This window comes from Trachypithecus francoisi, unplaced genomic scaffold, assembly GCF_009764315.1.
Source record: "Trachypithecus francoisi isolate TF-2019V2 unplaced genomic scaffold, Tfra_2.0 Lachesis_group10, whole genome shotgun sequence".
NCBI lineage: Eukaryota > Metazoa > Chordata > Mammalia > Primates > Cercopithecidae > Trachypithecus > Trachypithecus francoisi.
In genome coordinates this window covers 27,971,231-27,993,587 of record NW_022681455.1, presented here as the reverse complement: position 1 = coordinate 27,993,587, position 22,357 = coordinate 27,971,231, and the positions used below count along the sequence as shown (strand labels likewise).

Sequence of the window (22,357 nt, the reverse complement as noted above, 5' to 3'; positions counted from 1 at the left end):
GTCTCCTCTGCGACTTTGGAAAATCTTTCCATGCACGTCCTCAAAAACTCCATACACCACCCTAATAAACGACGATTTTTGTGAAGCAATAGGATCTGATAACAAAGCAGAATGAAAGATCTCAGGTCTCTCACAGGCTCCTCACCTGTAAAATAACGACAATAGTTCGCATCTCACCAGGGTTCTGTGAGCGTTCGATGAGGTAAAAATACAAAACACTAGTCACAAAACCTGGCACACGGTAAGGGCTCGGTTTTGTTCGACAGCTTCACTTTTTTTCCAGTGCAGAAACAGAGGCCCGAGGGGGCACCAAGTTTCTGAACCCCTTGGAAGAAAAGGTCTGGGGTGCGAAGGGTGGGGTGTGCTGACATTGGAAAACCAAATCAGACTTTAGAAAGGAAGAACTAGGTCACGAAAGACTATAGGGAGATCCGTCAGTAGGTTGGCCCCATGGTGTAATGGTCAGCACTCTGGACTCTGAATCCAGCGATCCGAGTTCAAATCTCGGTGGGACCTACTATTGGCTTTTAAGTTTCTGTCATGTGATTTCTCTGAGCTATAGAAGCAATCATGCGATTTCTACATACCTTTCTCATTCCCTCCCAGAACTCTTATTCACAAACACATGAGTTTAATGGGTGTGGGAAGTTTTATCTCTTTTGTTTAATGATATATTTTCAACACAATTTTATTTTTATGTATTATAAGTACTTAAACATTATACACTTATTTTTTATTGATTGCACACTACCACCATTAAATTTAAAAACAACTAAAACCAGAGGAAAAACACTTAAATTACAGATAATTACTGGTTATGACTAAAAATTATATATCAATTTTAAATCTGTTTCAGAATGTTATGATGGTGTGATCAGTCATAGCCTTTAAGCATAAACATGTAATATAGTGGGTTTAAAATTCTATGGCAGATGTGGAATAGAAATATCTTTTAAAGACAGAAAAAGAATTTATGCACGTTTTCAACTGTTAAATAAAATTATGCTAAATATATTTTTAAAGAATTCTAGTACCTGCCAAGTTGTTAGCTTTTAGGTTCCAATGGACAAAATTCAGAGTCATTAGACACCTCTAATTTGTATTTCATCAGATGCTGGCAATTACATGCTTTATAATGATTTAAATTTGTAAAGAAACATTTTAGAACACCACTGGAAAGCAATGTGTGAAAGCATAAAAATATTTTTACAATTCTTAAAGATTCCAAGGGATTAAAATAGCTTAAAGACACTGTTTTGATGAAAATAATACCGTAATAGGACAAAGCAACTCCCTTGTCATCTCATACTCAGACTCTTTTGTTTCTATTTTTCAAATGCATTTTTTTCTGTAAATTTCCTATTTGTGTACATTTGGTTTAAGATGGTTTGTATTTTTATTGCGAGTTTGTAGACATTCATAGAAGCATATTTTTATTAAGCCATTCTTGCTCAAATATGTCTTATGTAACAGTTTCCAAGTCAATATCTTTTTCTTCTGAGTTCTCTTATTAATTTCCACTGCATGTTTTGTTGTTTTACATTTTGTATTTAAATCAGTAATCTATCTGAAACTGAATTTCTTACACACTTGAGAGATCTACCTTTGTTTTCCTTCATAGGTAAATTTAGCTGTGCCACCACAATTTATTTTAAAATTACCTTTGGGCCGGGCTTGGTGGCTCACGCCTGTAATCTCAGCACTTTGGGAGTCCGAAGCGGGTGGATCACGAGGTCAGTAGATCGAGACCATCCTGGCTAACACGGTGAAATCCCGTCTCTACTAAAAATACAAAAAAAAGTTAGCTGGGCATGTTGGCACGCACCTGTAATCCCAGCTATAGGGAGTCTGAGGCAGGAGAAGCGCTTGAACCCGGGAGGCTGAGCCTGCAATGAGCCGAGATCTTGCCACTGCACTGCAACCTGGAATCTTTTGATTAGTTTTTTTAATACATTTTATATCCCCAAAGCATTTGTCCTCTACAGTATTCAACATTTTCAGGCACGGGGAATAAAGAGATAAAGAGGAAGAGGTTGAAGACTCAAATATTCCATTTTGTAGTGTCCAGCTTCCTGTAAAGAACTAAGAACCCATTAGGCTGTTGATGAGCTTACATATGAACCAGTAGCCTGGAGTGCAGAAACCCCAGGAGTCGGATTCCAAAGCTTTGGCCCAGTGGTTAGTTACTCTACTCATAATGAAGATGTTGGCGCCATTAAGCACAGCAGAGTTTCCTTGGTGAACCCTGCAGGCTTTGAAGAGATCCAGAAAACAACAATAGGTCACAAACAGACCTTGGTGACTTTTGGCATTCATTTGAGATATTTGGAATATGTCCCAAATTTGGGCCAAGCTAAAAGATAAAAATTTTCTTAACAGAAAAAAAGATATTTGGAAATAGGATACAGCTCAAGTTTGTATAACAAAGCTTAATCTTGAAAACAATGGTTAATTTGAAAACAAGGGTTAATTTCTCAGTGACATCTTTTTATTTTCATGATCCACACCTCAAGGGCAGTCTGGCCTTCCCATTTTTCTTTTTCTTTATCCCACTATTCCCTTTTCCTTCTCTATTTCTTCCATGAGCCCTGTTTTGTTTTCTTTATTTCCTTTCCAGCCTATGCACAAAGTAAACCAATGATAAAATATTGTCTTTATGCTCTTTTTAAGTATATTGAAGGACTACATTTAAGGTTTGAAACTGTCAGAAGCACTAGAATCACAGCAAGCTTGTTTATGACTTGTAGCTAAAGACCTACAGATTAAACGGCAGTTTCAAATCCTAAAGTTCCATGGATGTGTTTATAGTATGCATGAATCTAAGAATTTATGTGGGTAAATTTCATTCTAAGCTGTGATACATCTGAAAGGATGACAATAAGTACAATTAATGACATCCATTGCCTTCACTACCATTTTTTTAAAAAAAAATTTTCAACCAGGGCCAAAGCTGAACGCTACCAATTTTATAATTATGCACAGTTATCAGACAAGTTTGTTTGTTTGTTTGTTTTGAGACACAGTCTCGGTCTGTCACTAGGCTGGCGTGCAGTGGCCCAGTGATGGCTCACTGCAACCTCTGCCTCCCGGGTTCAAGTCTCTTGCCTCAGACTCCTGAGTAGCTAGGACTACAGACACGTGCAACCATGCCCAGCTAATTTTTGTATTTTTAGTAGAGACGGGGTTTCACCATATTGGTCAGGATAGTCTCGATCTCTTGACTTCGTGATCTGCCCACCTCGATCTCCCAAAGTGCTGGGGCTACAGGCGTGAGCCACCGCGCCCAGCCCAAGTTTTATAAATCTTGATGCCATTTGAAAACCTATATGATTGTGAGACCAGGAGAGTGGCTCATGCCTGTAATCCTAACACTTTGGGAGGTTGAGGCAGGTGGATCACCTCAGCTCAGGAATTCGAGACCAGCCTGGGCTACGTGGCAAAACCCTGTCTCTGCCAAAATACAAAAATTAGCCAGGCGTGGTGGCAGGCACCTGTAATCCCATCTACTCAGGAGGCTGAGACAGGAGGATAGCTTGAGCCCAGGAGGCAGAGGTTGCAGTGAGCCGAGATCGTGCCACTGCACTCCGGCCTTGGCAACAGGGTGAGAATCTGTCTGAAAAAAAAAAAAACCAACGGAAACCTATACGATTCTGATTGATAAAACAATCTCACAGAAAACAATTTGACAAGATAATTCCTCTAACTTTGCAATGAATGGCAAGAAAATGCAGCAGAAAAAAATTATCACTGATGAAAGGACAGAGCTCAAAGTAACTTTACTTGGGACTGCTGTTTCAACAGGATTGGTAATTTGCTAATCAGTTTTCTAGTTCCTAAATTCCTTTTGCTTATAAGCATTCAAATGAAATTGACACCACCATAACTGGTTTTCAAAAGCATTTAGGTCTTTTGAGGTGGCATCATGGTTTACATGTAATTATAAGCTGATTTATTTCCTAAAGAGAGAGCTTTTTCTGATTTTATATTGCCTCTGATTTATCATTAAAAACTAAAACGAAAACCTGGATGCTGGGGAATGTAGTTCATTTGTAAGAAGGCTCACCGCCTCATGAACTCAGATGGTTAGTGGGCAAAAACAAAACCAAAACAAAATAACAACAACAAAAAAAACACTCCCTGCAGAATTCAGACTTTCTGCATGAAGTTTGCCCCAAATAGAAACACACACTTGAGAAAGTCTTGGATTTTAGCTCGTCTGAATAGCACAGGTGAGAATGTGCTTCCGTCATTGAGTTTCTAAGCAAACCAAACCCATAACGAGGCTGGCTAAGAATTGTTCATGACTTGCAAGCACGGAAGCAGGAGACAGAGTGAAAATTCTCCTCCTGGAATTCCAAACTGTAAAACCCTGGAGGTGGCAAGGAAATGATCCTAACAAATGGGAAGATTTCAGACTTTCATGGGGAGACCTCGTTATATTTCCCGTCTAAAACTAACAAGACACGAAAAATCTTTTCCAACACCAAAGATGAAAATCATCCCAGCTGGTGTGGCCTGGGGAAGTAAAGGTCAGTTTCCCAAATGCAGCGCATGCAACAATGTATGACCTGCAATGTGACAATGACAGATTTTCAGAAAGATGTCTACTTGCGCTACCAGGGCCTTGCACCTCCCAGCCCCTGACCAGACTCTCCCTTGAGCAAAGCAGTGATGAGGGCAGCAGAATGTAGTCTTTCTGAGAAGTGGAAAGGAGTCAGGATTACTGAGAGGACAAGCTCTCCTTTGTGAAGCCTTGGGAATGAAATGGCTGGATAATGGAAAACAGGGGATAATGGAAAACAGGTTCCTTGCAAGTCTTTGCTTACTGTGGGTGAGGCCTCAAAATGTTCCATTCATTTCCACAAACTTTTGGTAACTCCTCCAGGTGCTGGTCACTGAAGCAGAAGATGAGGCCTCTGCAATTAATGACTAACTATATACAACTAAATATAGAATCACGGCCGGGCGCGATGGCTCAAGCCTGTAATCCCAGCACTTTAGGAGGCCGAGACGAGCGGATCACGAGGTCAGGAGATCGAGACCATCCTGGCTAACACGGTGAAACCCCCTCTCTACTAAAAAAATACAAAAAACTAGCCGGGCGAGGTGGCGGGAGCCTGTAGTCCCAGCTACTAGGGAGGCTGAGACAGGAGAATGGCGTAAACCCGGGAGGCGGAGCTTGCTGTGAGCTGAGATCCGGCCACTGCGCTCCAGCCTGGGTGACAGAGCGAGACTCCGTCTCAAAAAAAAAAAAAAAAAAAAAAATTGTATATATATATGTATGTAGAATCACACTTGTGGATCTCTTTCTCCAGAGGCCACTGGCCAAAAATGATGTGAACTAGAAACTTCTCCATCATGAATTCAATCCCCACCATGCAAAAGAAAGGTTCCCATTTTTTAGGGACTCCACATGTTCTCTATTTTAATCATGGTTAAACATGAGCTCTTTAAAAGCAAGCAGGGTTGGGATTAGTGAAGAAGGAAGAATGGGGAGAAGAAATTTGGGAACAACCAGTGCAGACCGCCTTGGGGCAAAATGTAAAACTGAGCCATCCTGGATTCTGGTGAAGACCATAACTGGGTGAAAGTCTTATCCCCAGCAAAGTGTTGATGAACTGTTATCCTGACCCAGGCACTGTGTTAAGCAATGGAGACTCTAAAGGGAACAAGATCTCAAGACTGGTCCCTGCACTGGGGGAACTGCTAGAGGGTAAGAGGGAAATATCAAAAAGAAACTAAAACATGTGGTGTTATGATGACAGCAATTTGGGTGCTGAGGAATCATAGAGGGAGGCAGCTAAGCTGAGATAATGGAAGCCAGAGAAGTCTCACTAAAGTCTAAGTTGAGATCAGAGGAATAAGCACTGAAGTAAAGCAAGTAAAGTGAGGGCGGAGGAGAGGGCTGAAGAGTGTTGTGGGTAGAAAATGTAAAGGAGGAGAACATGGAGTTTGGGCAGAAAAAAAATTCACCGTAGCTCATACTTGGAAGTCAAGCGTGAGGACTGAGGGTAGAGATGCAGCAGGTTAGGGGAGCATCATTAAAGTTTAAAGTGCTCCCTGGAGCCTTCCCTACTTATTTGCTAGTCTGCACACAACATTCTATTTTAAGCAAGAGTCCTCCCTTTTCTCCATTTTACTTAAATGTCTATCATTAATATGGACTCACAGCATCTTTTTCCCCCAGTGGTTTATAACTCATTATTGTCCTTAATTATATTGGTGTTCAACTTTACCCATATTTAATTAGGGAGAGCCCCCTTTTGGGAAAATAGCCTTTGCCTTGCAAGAGTAAAGCCATCTTGAAGCAAAACAGTCATAATGACTAATATTTGACTCCTGCATATCAAGGCATTCTGCAGCAAGCTCAAAAACAACGTATGTAGCATGAATAACCCCTCATAAAGATGCTTATTTAACTTCCCCAGTGGCCATGGGTTTTGCAAGACAGTCTGAGGTGTGATCAGTTGTTCATGTTTTACCCTAAAAGCTTGCAATACAAAGAATACTTTCTGCAGGGCAAGTGTAGGGATCCACCCTCTGGGGCTGCAGCCCAAGATGTGCCTTCTGTTTGTAAGTCCTTATTAAATGTTTCTTTCTGAGAAACTGGATTTGTCAACCTTTGTTTGGCCTCCCAGCTCCCTGGGCCTTTGGAGGTCGCTTTGCCTATACCTGCTCATAGTGGAAAACCCTTCGAGTGGCTTCTGGATCCTTGTAGCTTGCTACCATCATTTTTTTTTCTTTTTTTTTTTTTTGAATGAGATGGAGTCTCACTCTGTCGCCAGGCTGGAGTGCAGTGGTGTGATCCTGGCTTACTACAATCTCCGCCTCCCTGGTTCACACCTCCCCAGTAGCTGGGATTACAGTCGCACACCACCACGCCCAGCTAATTTTTTTTTTTTTTTTTTTGTATTTTTAGTTGAGACGGGGTTTCACCATGTTGACCAGTATGGTCACGATCTCCTGACCTCGTGATCCGCCTGCCTCGGCCCCCCAAAGTGCCACAATCATTCTTTTGAACATGTTCTTATTTTCTGCATAACAAGTTGTTCCAGACTTAATTTACACCTACCCTGCCCCAGTCCAAAATTCAATCATTTCTCAGTAATTTCCTGATTTCTTTCAGTGGGGAAGAGTATTAGAGAGGAATACCCGGGGGGTTAGTGTACTAACTGCTTCTATGATACCTGCTTCTTGGTCCTTTTAATGGAAAAACCTAGGAAATACATGTGCATGTATACACATATAATCATATGTACTTACAAATGTGCATGTGCATATACACACATATTTGCATGTATTCATGCCCATACAAGTACATACACATATTTTAGAAATCATGAGCTAGGCTGGGCGAAGTGGCTTATGCCTTTAATCTCAGCACTTTGGGACGCCAAGGCAGATGGATCACCTCAGCTCAGGAGCGTGAGACCAGCCTGGGCAACACTGTGAAACCTCGTCTCTACTAAAATACAAAAAATTAGGTGAGCCTGGCAGCATGTGCCTGTAATTCCAGCTACTGGGGAGGCTGAGGCAGGAGAATCGCTTGAACCTGGGAAGCGGGGGTTACAGTGAGCCGAGATTGTGCCACTGCACTCCAGCCTAGGTGACAGATACTCCGTCTCCAGAAAAAAAAAAAAAAAATCATGAGCTCACATCCATACCTCCCATTTCTATCCATTCGTCTCTTTAGAATTCTTTCTTACATTCTCCCATTCTATATTTTTATGTGTCCCTTTTCCCACATTGAAACCCCTAATTCCAACAAGATTAGCATATTTACTCACTTGCTCTATCATATAATACATGTACGATAGTTTTGGAATTGCTTTGCCCATCTACTAACAAAAACTATCCATTAAAAGAGATTCAGTAGGTAGTTTGTAACAACTAACCAAATAAATAAATAGAGTTAAAGATTTGTTTGCATTTCTCTATACACACACCCCTGTCCCCCTACCATCCTCACTCTCTTGGCCAAAGAGTGAAGGTGTACTGTCAAATGCCCTGTTCACAAATTATGTTCTTTTCCTTTCCATGTAGTCATAATATGGAATAAAATTGAGTTCATTTGCTTTAACTTGCTTTCAACCTTAGTTTTCTCCACTCCCCATCCTTAATATTAGTTTTTGAAAATGTAGGTTGGCCGGGTGCGGTGGCTCATGCCTGTAATCCCAGCACTTTGGGAGGCTGAGGTGGGTGAATCGCCTGAGGTCAGGAGTTTGAGACCAACCTGGCCAGTATGGTGAAACCTCATCTGTATTAAAAATACAAAAACTAGCCGGGTGAGGTGACACGTGCCTGTAATCCCAGCTGTTCCGGAGGTTGAGGCAGGAGAATTATTTGAACCTGAGAGGCGGAGGTTGCAGTGAGCCCATATCGCTCCACTGCACTCCATCCTGGGTGACAGAGTCAGACTCTGTCTCAAAAAAAAAAGGTAAAACTTCACACGCTTTCAAAAGTTAAAGGTCTAACAGAAGGTAAACTCAGAGAAGTGGCCTCTCATATTCCTTGCACTCCATTTCCCCCAAGTCTCTTACCACCATTTTAGGTAACTGTTAACGGTGGAGGGTGTCCAGGTTCTGGCAGCTCGAATGAAGAATTGGACAAAATGCACAAACAAAGCAATGAAGAAATAAAAGGTTTTATTGAAAATGAAAGTACACTCCACAGTGTGGGAGCGGGCCTGAACAGTGGCTCAAAGGCTCCCGTTACAGAATTTTTGGGAGTTTACCTCCTGGAGAATTCTATGTGTTACTTTGGAAGCCCTATGTAAACGGAGAGGATAAGGTAAAGTTACAAAGTCATTTACAGCATGTGCTCTATGGAGAGGATATTTCCTGTTATAGCTGAAGTATGAACTGGCCTTATGTTCCCTGCCTCTAGACCTTATTTTCCTGTCTCATCTCCTCTCTGAGAGATGTGATCCCCATAAATCTTTATGGGAGGCAGAGGGACTGATGGTCTTTTTTCTGTAACCGCTTCATGCTACCTTGGGGTGTAGTCCTTACCTATTGAGGATCATGGAACTTTTTCCCTGTTCTGTCTAGTGGATGGTAGCTTCTTGATGGCCAGGGGTAGTGTCTTCACATGGAGCTGGCTGGAACCTTTGTTTCATGATCATCTGAAGCTTGATGGTTTCTAAGCAAGAGGAAATGAATTTGGTTAAAATATTTAATGGGAACTTCGGGGGTGGATATCTATGCTGTCAGAAATGTTTGTTATAGACATTTGCAGGAGAAAAAAACAAAACCTGGTTTGTTCTAGAATCTATGTGTTTCCTTAAAGTCTTAACAGAAGTGACTTCATTTTGGTTTGGTTTGGTTTGGTTTGGTTTGTTGGGGCCTAGTGCGTGAGCCTAGTCCGAAACAACGGCCTCCCAGAATTTTGTTAAAAAAATTTCCCCTTTTTGGTCAGGTTCTCAGTTAGGTGAGAGTGTAACCAAAACTTGGGGCCTTAGTGCCACTCTCAGTTACCATTATTTTGGGCTTCCGGTCTCAGTACATCATTCATAGGTTAAGGGGTCCTCATGGTTGCACATTTCCTTCAGCTCTTATTATTCCAGTTGAAGAAAGACCATTTGACATTCTAGAGATGGCTGCATACAAGCATTTAAAACCTTTGAGGGAATACAGTGCACCAGGGAGAGTATTATTATGACTATTGGGAAGATGATACCAAGAGTTTGGAGTGTGCTGCTCACCCAAGGTCCCCATAAACCAAACCTCCTAAAATCAAATAGATCAAAGGATCAGCTAGATAAAGAGTTTACTCACTTGACTGAGCAATTTCTTTGTCAATCCTCTACCACTGAATTTCCGCATAATCTTCATTTGATGTATTTCTCCATAGGCCACAAGTGCCAGCAGCTGCAAAGATACTTCTCTGTTTAGCCAGTTCTATCATAACTTTCACAAGAGAATTTAGAGTCTGTTGTATAACTATAGCCTACACAGTAGAATTTGCTATAAGATTTATTGTGAGGGATATGTTTCTAATCATTGCTTGCTTCTTTTACTTTAAACCATGGAAAAAGGACCTAACAAATGATGTCTTTTTAGAAGAGTGAAGGCCTTCCGGCAATGTTCTCTATAACCCATGATGTGGGTTAAGAGATGTGAACCAATGTTTTGTTTTTGATTATGAGGCAAAGCATGTACCTTTAAAGTTTCTTGCCTACATTGGGCCTTCATCTTTTGTCTATCAAAGTATAAGTTTATCCATGTAAAAAGCTGACTATAAACTCCCTCACAAATAAGAGTATACATCATAAGTGCCCATAACAGACACCTTTTCCACTTCTATTTTTTGTAGAGGCATGAGCAAGAAAAAAATATTCAAAGATAAGTTTCATGACAGTAGAAATCTAAATCTGTGAACTTGAGAAAAGCTGTTCACATTAAGGATGTCATCCTCTTCTTGGGAGAAATTTCTCTGGTTAGTTTTATCTTAAGGTTTCCAGTGGGTACACAGCTCCAAGAGCTCAGAGGGACCCTTCTCAGTTGTGAGATTATGAACTCAAAGTTCAAGGTCCCAAAGTTTTGTTGTAGTGTGAATGGCAAGAACAGTCTTTCTCTGATGCTTCTAGAAGATTCAAACCATAAAAAGCTTTCTTTACCTGTTGAAAATACATTGTAGCATAATAATCTACTGTTACATCAGCCCTCTTGCATAGGAAACCTTTTATACAACCAGAAAACATGCACTGAAAATAACAAATGAGCTCTCAAACTTGGTGTTTGGTTGGTGGGGACCCATGCAGGTTCAACATGTGTATCGAAAAGTGTTATTTCTGTTCAGGGCCCATCTACCCTGGTCACGGCATGATGTTCATCCACAATGATTGCAAGGTGTTCAGATTTTGTAAATCTAAATGTCATAAAAACCTTAAAAAGAAGTGCAATTCGGCCGGGCGCGGTGGCTCAAGCCTGTAATCCCAGCACTTTGGGAGGCCGAGACGGGTGGATCACGAGGTCAGGAGATCGAGACCATCCTGGCTAACACAGTGAAACCCCGTCTCTACTAAAAATACAAAAAAACTAGCCGGGCGAGGTGGCGGGCGCCTGTAGTCCCAGCTACTCGGGAGGCTGAGGCAGGAGAATGGCGTGAACCCGGGAGGCGGAGCTTGCAGTGAGCTGAGATCCGGCCACTGCACTCCAGCCTGGGCGGCAGAGCCAGACTCTGTCTCAAAAAAAAAAAAAAAAAAAGAAAAAAAGAAGTGCAATTCTGACCAAGTTAGGTGGATCAAAGCATTCCAGAAAGCAACTGGTAAAGAGCTTACTGTGGATAATTCATTTGAATTTGAAAAACGTAGAAATGAACCTATCAAATACCAGCAAGAGCTATGGAATAAAACTATTGATGCAATGAAGAGAGTTGAAGAGATCAAACAGAAATGCTCAGCTAAATTTATAATGAACAGATTGAATAAAAATAAAGAGCTACAGAAAGTTTAGGATATCGAAGAAGTCAAGCAAACATCCATCTTATTCAAGCTCCTCTTGCAGGCAAAGGGAAGCAGTTGGAAGAGAAAACGGTACAGCAGTTACAAGAGGATGTAGACACGGAAGATGCTTCTTAAAAATCTCTGTAACCATTTCTTATATGTACATTTGAAAATGTCCTTTACAGACTTGGAACTGCTAAATTATTCGTTTATTTTTTACATAAGGTCACTTAAATGAAAAGTGATTAAAAGATATCTTTCCCACATTGCCTTCTGCAAAATACCAGATATTACGAATGTTAGATTGCATCTCAGTGTTAAATTCTCACTGACAGATGTACATATGTAAATCAGGAAAATTCTACTTCTAAGTATAGAAGTGATTTGTGGATGTAAAATGGTTATGCCATTTGGATAATGACACGAGGGCAAAAATTCATGGCTAGTGATGTATAAAATAAAATATTCTTTGCAGTAAAAGATTCCCTTTATTAATGTTATAGAAGGGGGGATACAACAAGGAACTAACAATTTGTATGACAGTGTCAAATGTTATTTTGATTTTAGTATTTCCTGTTTTGGTTTAGTTGCATCTTAGAAGAGCATAATGACATTGTTTGATGACGCCTAATTATGCTGGACTGTTTTGACCTGGTTTAACCCTTCTGATAGGTAGTTGTGGATGTTGGGGATGAGAACTGAACAATCTTTGCCTGGAGTGACACTACACTCTAGAATTTCCAGTTTGGAGAATACTCAGTTCTAACTTGTGATTCCTGGTGGAACACACTTTATTTTTCTAGCGTAGCAATGATCTAGAAGCAGAGGAATCCTAGTGTCTTTTAAAAGTTATTACATGATTTTATTTTAAAAAGCTCCTGTTTTTGGAAAGTAAAATTTATGGGTATAACATCTGTTTATTATTTGCACATAAAACCATTTAAAAAGAAAAAAAAACAGAAAAAGAAAATAACAAATGAATAAAATTCCTTTATAAAATGTTTAAATGGCCGACCATGTGACCAAATATACCTGAACTTTGTTTTCCCAGGAATATGGCATCAAGCATTGGTTATAAACTATTTTAAACAACTTCAGTATTAGCTGGTTTAACATGAAATTATTTTCTTGATATTTAATTAATTTTTTGTTTTACTTGGGTTAGTAGCTTTATACAAGAAAATTTGGTTGTTTCTGCAGTTTACAATAACTTAACTATAATTAATAGCTTATACTATTTTAGAAATCCTATACAATTTTGAAATATATATTAGTATTACAAAAATATAGCCTAAAGAAGATTGAGCATCATTTTGGCAATTCCATGTGCCTAAACATGTCAAATAATCCTGTTTACCTCTCTTTTCTGGACACTTTAGAGGCCCGCTGAAGTATTCAAAAAGCCAGGTGCCAGGGCAGAGATTTTTGAAATTGATGTTTGATTTTGGGAATTCCAGATTACCATAAGTTATTTATTTTGCCAAAATGATGACTCAGAAATTTTAAAGAAGCAAAAAACCTTTTATAACCCTTTTGAATTTAGTCAACATGTTCACACAGAGAACCTCTTCTGTAAAAAAAAAAAAAAAAAAAAGGTAAAACATTCACACGCTTTCAAAAGTTAAAGGTACAACAAAGGTAAACTCAGAGAAGTGGCGTCCCATATCCCTTGCACTCTATTTCACCCAAGTCTCTTACCACCATTTTAGGTAACCCGATTCTCTGTTTTCTGGTTTATCTTCACTATGTTTTCTTTTCATAAAGAAAAACAGGTATGTGTATGTTTTCTTTTTTTTTTTTGAGACGGAGTCTCGCTCTGTCGCCCAGGCTAGAGTGCAGTGGCCAGATCTCAGCTCACTGCAAGCTCCACCTCCCGGGTTTACGCCATTCTCCTGCCTCAGCCTCCCGAGTAGCTGGGACTACAGGCGCCCACCACCTCACCCGGCTAGTTTTTTGTATTTTTTAGTAGAGACGGGGTTTCACTGTGTTAGCCAGGATGGTCTCGATCTCCTGACCTTGTGATCCGCCCGTCTCGGCCTCCCAAAGTGCTGGGATGACAGGCTTGAGCCACCGCGCCCGGCCTGTGTATGTTTTCTTAATTCCCCTTCCTTCTTGAAGAAAAGGTAGTCTACTATAATATTCATCTGCACTTTCTTTACTTAACACTATCTGCTAGAAATTATATCTCTTTTGTAGCCCCATAGCGCTTCCTCTTTCAGTTCATGTTACAGTTTATTCAACCAATCTCTTTCCTGGACATTTAAAATTAGTTAAAATGCTTCTAGAAGGTAAGCAGACAAAATAAAGATTATTGGTCTTCTGAGTTTGCCCATGGAATTCTGATTCACATAATGCTTTAAATGTACCCCAATGTTTTCTACCATTTAAATTTTTAAAAAAAATCTATCCGAGTAGAATCAACCATTTTACATTTAACTTCATTGTTGCTTCTCTTTCTCATAACATTCCATGTGTCTAGTTTCCATAAGTATGGAAGGAGGAGGGTATAAAAGATGTCTTTTGGCCATTGTAACAGATTGCTTTAGAGAAGAATTTACAGTACACGGAATGAAATTAATAAATAATGCATAGAAATGAACAAAAGAGGAAAAGAAGCAGCAGGCTCCCATAAAAGCAAAAAGACAATAATGATTTACAATAACCAATGGTCTCAGGCAAAAGTGTGTAACAGTGTTTTGCCTTCGAGTGCGAGAAAATATAAAATTATATTCAACCTCAGTGTATTTTCTATTCACTGGAAGATAGGTAATTTGTTGGAAGTTAACATGGGAATTGTCACCTCCTCTTCCCAAGTAAGATATGCCTTTCCTCTGAAATGAGTGAGAAAGGAATTATGCAAACATTTGGAGAAAGAAGAAGGAAAATGCTGAACACATATCTAAAAGTGAGATAGAGCCTCTGAAAGGACTTTTAAGAGATCAAGTGTATGTGTATACATATATAGAGAGAGAACTCTTCTCCCCACAACCACGGAAGGTAATTCCTCAAGAAGGGAAAAAAAAAAAAAAAAAAAAAGCGCCACACTAGCAGAGGATGGTTTCGATCCATCGACCTCTGGGTTATGGGCCCAGCACGCTTCCGCTGCGCCACTCTGCTGGTGGAACGGCGTTAGTACTCTTCTTATTTATCATGTAAGTGATCAGCCATTTTTTTTTTTTTTTTCTTTTTTTCTTTTTTTTTTTTTGTCACACTGCTTTACGTCTTTCTATTTTTCTTTCATCCTTTCTTTCCCGGTTTTTCCTTTCTCCTCTTGGCCTCTTAAGATCAGCTCACTCTAGAACCAGCTGACTCCAACAATCACCTTCAAATTGCGAGTTACCCTTTCCCAATCTACCAAACATGCTTCAAAACATGACATTTCTTTCTTCAAGAGCTGCTTTGAGCTCAGGAGCAGAAACGGGAAAGTCGAGCAAAGCCCTCACAAGCCCTTACTTAGAGAGAATCGAGGAGGGCATTAAGTCAGACTTACTCTCCTTAGAGAGAGAGTATATTAGCCAGTTAGCTTTGTTTCCTGTCCCCAAGAAAATTTCTTTCCCAACATGGATATTAACTATCACAAGTATTTTTGCATATTGACCTAGAAGTATTTTTGCATATTGACCTAATGCCCTTTGCAGCTTTCCGGGCACCTGGTGTACCCAAGCAGCTCCACCTTACCCCCACCCCTATCCCCGACGTTGAATTCATGAAAAGTGGCTTCCTACCCTAACCTGTTGGTGATATGTCTGGGAACAGCTTTCTCTCACCCAACCCCTGTGGGCTCTCCCAGACAAAGGCCCAGTAGACCTTTGATACTATTTCATCCTGTGCTATGTCAACAAAGTCCCTTCTGAAACTTTTCTTTTGCTCTTTTCACCGACTTGCTTTTCCCGTTTTTTCAGAGTTTCTCTGTCTTCAGGAAAGGCTTGTGTTTCCAGTTCCAGGTCAGGCATAGGATTGGTGGCCACTACTCTCCAGCAATTTCATTTACGTTTGTTTTTGTTTTTGTTTTCCTTCTCTAGAAAAAAACAGACTGAGACACTGAGGCAGATATACTGGGGTTAGGAAGATGTTCCAGAATAAGAGCATGAGAAAACTGGCTGGAATGGTTCATGTGGACAAGATGGGTACTAGCAAAAATGAACCAGGTCCCTCTAGGACCTGACCTGGGGCCACTCGATATGGAGCCATGGGTATTAACTATCACAGCAGGGATCCCCAACCCCTGGGCCACTGACCGGGTACTCGTCCGGTAGCCTGTTAGAAACCGGACCACACAGCAGAAGGTGAGCACCAGGAGAGCCGGTGAAGCTTCATCTGTATTTAGAGCTACTCCCCATCACTCTCATTACAGCCTGAACTCCACCTCCTGTCAGATCATCTGAGGTATTAGATTCTCATAGGAGTTCTAACCCAATTGTAAACTGCCCATTTGAGGGATCTAGGTTGCCCACTCCTTATGAGAATCTAATGCCTGATGATCTGTCACTGTTTCCCATAACCCCCAGATGGGATCATCTATGCAGGAAAACAAGTTCAGGGATCCCTCTGATTCTACATTATGGTGAGTTGTATACTTATTATATATCACAATGGAATAATAGAAATAAAGTGCACAATAAATGTAATGCATTTGAATCATCCTGAAATGATTCCCCACTCCCCCCTACCCCTGTCTATGGGAAAATTGTCTTCCATGAAACCAGTCCCCGGTGCAGAAAAGGTCTGGGACCGAGGCATCACAGCACTGAATTGCTGCTTACACTACAGGTGTTGCCTGAGTGCTCAGAAGTGTTTCCAGAAGCCAGTGAGACCCCAGCCCCAGCCCCAGCCCCAGCCAGTTTCCAGGTTCTTGACACCTTGGTAAGAAAGAATTCAGGGGGGGGGCCGGGCGCGGTGGCTCAAGCCTGTAATCCCAGCACTTTGGGAGGCCGAGACGGGCGGATCACGAGGTCAGGAGATCGAGACCATCCTGGCTAACACGGTGAAACCCCGTTTCTACTAAAAAAAATACAAAAAATTAGCCGGGCGAGATGGCGGGCGCCTGTAGTCCCAGCTACTCGGGAGGCTGAGGCGAGAGAATGGCGTAAACCCAGGAGGCGGAGCTTGCAGTGAGCTGAGATCCGGCCAGGCAAGAAGCTTTTGTTGCTAAGCAAAAGTACACACTTAGGGAAGTGCAGGTGGGCTTGTGAGAACGAGTCATGACCAACAGAGTTTGAGTTTTCTATTTTTATGGGCTCTTGTAATTAGAGGGTGGACTAATCATGAGGTTTTCTGGGGGAAAGGCGAAGATTTCATAAAATTGAGATGCCACCCATTTTTATATTAAATATGAGCAGGCTCGATCTGTCAGGGCCCTGGTAGGTGTGTAATTTCATACGGTAATTAGCATATAATTAGGTCTTGGATAGGGTATGGGTCAAATCCAGTGCCATGTTGGACCCAGACGTTTTCAGACAGCTTAGCCCCCATCCTGTTTGTTAGGGTCTTATCAGCCCAAGCTCTTCCTTTCCTTGTAGCTAATTTTAACAGCTCCTTTTTTGCTGATATGTGAAATTACTGCTTTATGTTTCTCTTATGACCACCCAGCATTCCTATCAAATAGGGATGAGATTTATCACTTTTCTTGTTCCCCTGCCCTCTCACTCCACTAGCTTGAACCCTCCAGAGTTTCAGGAGGCTGCAAACTAGGTGCCTGATCTCAGCCTCTTTCAGAAGGAAAGAGTGGAAAAACATTTTTATACCCACAAGCCAGGACTCTTCCCCTCCCGTCTACCAAATGCCCTCTTTTCCTCTCAAAGGGGTTTAGGTCTGTGTTGCATGGACCTCCTCTCTTCACAGGAAAACCAGTGAGGAAGTGGAAGGGGAGACTGAGCATCTGCCATGTAATATGCAGTGGTGTACCTCACTTATTGCTCACCTCCATTAAAAGTGATGAGGCTGTCTTTGTCTTACAGATGAGAAGACTGAGGCATAGATCTGTCATCCTTCACCTGTATGTTTCAATTTCATGTCTATGTTTATCAGGATGCTTTTTTGGGGGTTGGGGGTGGGGGACAGGGTCTTGCCCTGTCACCCAGGCTGCAGTGCAGTGGCACAATTGTAACTCACTATAACCTTGACCTCCTGGGCTTAAGTGATCCTCCCACCTCAGCCTCCCAGTAACTAGGACTACAGGCCCACAATTTTTTTTTTTTTTTTTTTTTTTTTATAGAGATTAGGTCTCGCTAGGCATGAGCCACCAGACCTAGCTTTCGTTTTTAAAAGGTAAAGGATCCAACACTTTGGAAGAAAGGTAAAGGAGGAATTTTTAGAGAAACCAGTTCAGAAGAAGCTGTTAATGGCACTTACAGGAAACATAAATGTTTGAATGACAAGACTGGGAAAGAATTAATGCACCATAGGACAATTATCATAAAGAGAGTGGTGAGGAGATAGTGTGGAGAGTTGGGGAGAGGGAGGAATCAGCAGTTTCCCAGATCTGGAATTACAACAGGGCCCCAAGTTCCCATCCCACCATCAGGAAAGATACCCGATGAGAACCCCAAATGGACCTGCTGATGTCTCTTCACCACTGCCTTGCAAGTCCCTTTCCTCGTGTTCATGTGGGGACCTGCAGGTCATTAATTTACAAATCAGTCTTACCTGCTTCATGAGGAGCTTTTTCCCAAGAGACATTTAGCAAAGAGCTTGGGCGATATCCTTAGCGCTGTAGTGGTGGCAGAGCTTTCCTCCAAGCAGTCAGAGAGCTTTCCTAAGCTCCTAACACCTCCTAAAGGAGCTGATAAAATTAGCTACAAGGACAAGGAAGAGCTTGCGCTGATAACACCCTAACAAACAGGATGGGGGCTAAGCTATCTGAAACCGTCTGGGTCCAACATGGCGCTGGTTTGACCCATGCCCTACCCAAGACCTAATTATATGCTAATTACCATATCCTAATTACACACCCTCAGAGAGCTTCCCTCTGACTGCTTGGAGGAAAGCTCTGCCTACCACAAATGCAAGGAGTAACCCTGGCACCCAATTGCGTTTTCGCGGCTTGCTAAAGGCCTGCTTTCCAAGGCTGCCAGGCCTTGCTGAGTTTGCACAAAGAAACGCGGCCTGCGGGAGCAGGCGTCCGGCTTCCTGGGGCGCGCCGCCTGGTGGACTGCGGGGAAGGAGCGACACGAGCAGGTAATTCGCCAGCAGGTTCTCGTTTGCTGAAAAGGTGCTTTGGAAATGGCTTTGAAAAGTGACTCTCACGTAAGCCTTTGGTTAATGCTCTTCCTACGCATCACGAGTAAGGCCCTCCTCCCCTCAGCGAAGATTCTACAAATCAAGAGGCCAGGATGAGGTTGGTTAAGGATTGCTTTGTGTGTGCGCGACGGGTATAGGCCAGGAGGGAGGCTGAAAATGCACGGCGCGTCTACGGTCATACCACCCTGAACGCGCCCGATCTCGTCTGAAAATGCACCGCGGGCGATTCACAACTGTCAAAACGTAGGACAGGATTGTAGCCGGCAGGTTCGAACTTATGCAGACAGGCGTAATTATATTTTCATCATCTTAAGCATCCGGAGGCTGCACCACATTGTCTGCCAATCACTTCATGTTATGTTGTCTTGCCGATTGTATCTGTTTTAAAGCTAAGGAAGCTTAGGGATGGGGGTTGTTGTGGACCGAACTGTGTCCATCAAAATTCCTGTGCCAAACCCCTAATCTCAACGTGACTGTATTTGGAGATAGGGCATTTAAGGAGGTAATTAAGGTTAAATGAGGTCAAAATGGTGAGACCCCAATCCAAAAGGATGGGAGAGGGGGAGACGGAGGAAGGGGCCTACTCTAATGACCTCATTTGACGGAGGAAGGGGCCTACTCTAATGACCTCATTTTAATCACCCCTATAAAGACTGTCACCAAACATGGTCACATTTTGATATATTGGGGGTTAGAACTTCAGCATACGAATTTGTGGGGGGCCGGGCAGGGGGACACACGGTTTAGCCCATTACAAACGTATACACTTTAAGGATTGTTATATCTTCCTGAAGAATTGACCCTTTTATTATTATATAATGCCACTCTTTATTTACTTGGTAAATAAGTAAAATTTATTTACTTTACTCTTTATTACTTTATTACTCTGGTAATTTTCCTTGCTCTGAAGTCTACATTGTCTGAAATTAAAATTACTCCAAGTTTTCTTTTGACTAATGTTAGCATAATATGCCTTTTCACATGCCCCATTACACTGTGGCTTGTGTTTCCCTAATCATGCAGCTGAAAGTCCCACAACCCAAGATCACTCTCCAGGAATCAATGTGCAGTTCTAAAAGATATGCACGCCTCCCACTGTTCATTCACAGTGAATGACCGTGATAAACACCAGTGCAGCAGCCTAGGTTGTGTACCATCAGGTCTTCCACCTTCACAGAGAAGAACCAAAGCCCTGGCACTGGCTTTGTACATGGCCCTGGCTGAGCTCCCATGCAAAAGCCACTTCCACTTTGCCAACCACACAAGTGAACCAACTTAAAAGTGGATTCCTCAGCTGACACCATGTGGAGAAAAGACAAGCTGACCCTGCCCAAACTGCAAATCAGGGAGCAAAATGATGTTATTATTGTTTTAAGCCACTATGGTCTTGGTGGTTTGTAATGCAGCAATATATAAATGGAGAAATAAAAAACAATAGTGAGAGGGTAACATTTTTTTCCATCCTTTTTGGGGGTAGGGGAATTAAGTACTCAGTTTCAAATATGCTGAATTTAAGGTACAGGGTAACTCAAGTAGAGATGCTTGAGTAGGATAATAGGATATAAGGAATAGCCTCAGGCAAGTTCTAGACTGCAGATATGAGAGGAGATAGTATAAAACTGAAGGGCCAACAAGGAATTATAGTGAGGTATTATACAGGAAACTGAGAGGGGAAAAAGGGCCAAGACTAACACTTGAAAAATTGCTTTTTTTTTTTTTTTTTTTTTGAGACAGTCTTACTCTGTTGCCCAGGCTGGAGTGCAATGGGGCTAATTTTTGTATTTTTAATACAGACGGGGTTTCACTACATTGGCCAGGTCCGTCTCAAACTCCTGATCTCGTGATCTGCCCGCCTTGGCCTCCCAAAGCTGGGATTACAGGCATGAGCCACCACGCCTGGCCCTGAAAAATGTATTTTTTTTTTTTTTTTTTTTGAGATGGAGTCTCGCTCTGTCACCCAGGCTGGAGTGCAGTGGCGCGATCTCCGCTCGCTGCAAGCTCCGCCGCCTCCCGGGTTCACGCCATTCTCCTTCCTCAGCCTCCCGAGAAGCTGGGACTACAGGCGCCCGGCACCACGCCTGGCTTTTTTTTTTTTTTTTTTTTTTGTATTTTTAGTAGAGACGGAGTTTCACCGTGTTTGCCAGGATGGTCTCCATCTCCTGACCGCGTGATCCGCCCGCCTCAGCCTCCCAAAGTACTGAGATTACAGGCATGAGCCACCGCGCCCCGCCGAAAAATGTCACCTTTTAAAGCTTGCGGTTGGCCTCACAGGAGATAATTTGTAAGGAAAAAAGGATTTGGTGTCATTGATGCCATGAGAAGTGTTTTAGGAAGTGTAAATATCAAGAAGGCAAGTAAAATGAAGACCAAAGGATATCAAATGGATTCAAAAATGAGGTCATTAGGCCGGGCGCGGTGGCTCACGCCTGTAATCCCAGCACTTTGGGAGGCCGAGGCGGGCGATTCACGAGGTCAGGAGATCGAGACCATCCTGGCTAACATGGTGAAACCCCGTCTCTACTAAAAAATACAAAAAAAAAAAAAAAAACTAGCCAGGCGAGGTGGCGGGCGCCTATAGTCCCAGCTACTCGGGAGGCTGAGGCAGGAGAATGGCGTGAACCCGGGAGGCGGAGCTTGCAGTGAGCGGAGATCAGGCCACTGCATTCCAGCCCGGGCCACAGAGCGAGACTCCGTCTCAAAAAAAAAAAAGAAAAAAAAGAACGAGGTCATTAGCAAAAATCATCACTATGTGGACCATCAGGAATAGGAGTCAGAATGCTTTCACCCATTGCGTCCTGGGCTACAGTCTTACCAATTGCTTGAGTCAGGTGAGATAGCATATACTCACACACCACAAGTTATATAAAGCAGTTTATTACTTACAGATAGGCAGCAAGAGACAACAGAAGCCTAAGATTCATGACAAGCTAGTCCTCCTGCATGGCTGGCACCTGTTGATTCTGTGAACTGCAAGGGCCTCCCTCTGATTGGTTCCAGTAGCATGTATCAGATGTGGGGAGGCCATCAACCTCTTATTTAGGAACCTAAATAAGTCTGTGGAGTGGGGGCACTTGGAGGCAGCCCCACTACCAGCCCTTGGATTGCCCCCTCCCAAGTTAGCCTTTTGTATTTAATTGTCAGATTAAATTTGTCAAATTTGATCCCCATTCTGCTGCCAGGCTAGCAAAGTATGATAAAGTTTTTCAATGGCCTTGCCAAAGGCTATTCCAAGGGGAAGAAGTAAAATCAATTGGTTATGCCAGGGCCAAGGGCTCTGGTCTATTAAATCATCAATATTGCATCTAGACAATATTGTATCATCCAAATATCCCTTCTGGAGGTTGGATAGCCATCAGCCCTGGGCCACCCTGCACAAGGCTGTGACAGCCTCATGTCCTGACTGCCAAGGACACAATGGAAGGTTAGGCAAACCACCCTGGATGGGAAAAGAGCCTAGAATGCTAGACACCAACCAAATAAGAAAAGATTCCAGGTTGTGGGCATGGTGATCTATAGCCATGGCTTTTTGGATCACCCTGAACATCTGCTGCAACACTGGGTTGTGAGCCAATCTACCCAGGCTGTGCCATTCTTTTCATGACAGCAGAATGTTCTGCCACTCCTCATCAACTACCTAAGATAGCCAAGAAAACATGTCTTCTCTTGGTTTTT

General features: G+C 42.2%; 2 non-coding genes and 1 pseudogene across 2 annotated transcripts; 2 read left to right on the top strand and 1 right to left on the bottom strand.

The window, feature by feature from the left end:
- Positions 1-444: 444 nt before the first annotated feature.
- On the top strand, positions 445-516 carry TRNAQ-CUG. Its single transcript has one exon. It is a non-coding gene; the product is annotated as a tRNA-Gln (tRNA).
- Positions 517-10,769: 10,253 nt separating this feature from the next.
- Positions 10,770-11,581, top strand: LOC117086851 (annotated as a pseudogene).
- A 2,910-nt stretch (positions 11,582-14,491) lies between these two features.
- TRNAM-CAU lies at positions 14,492-14,563 on the bottom strand. Its single transcript has one exon. It is a non-coding gene; the product is annotated as a tRNA-Met (tRNA).
- Positions 14,564-22,357: the final 7,794 nt, after the last annotated feature.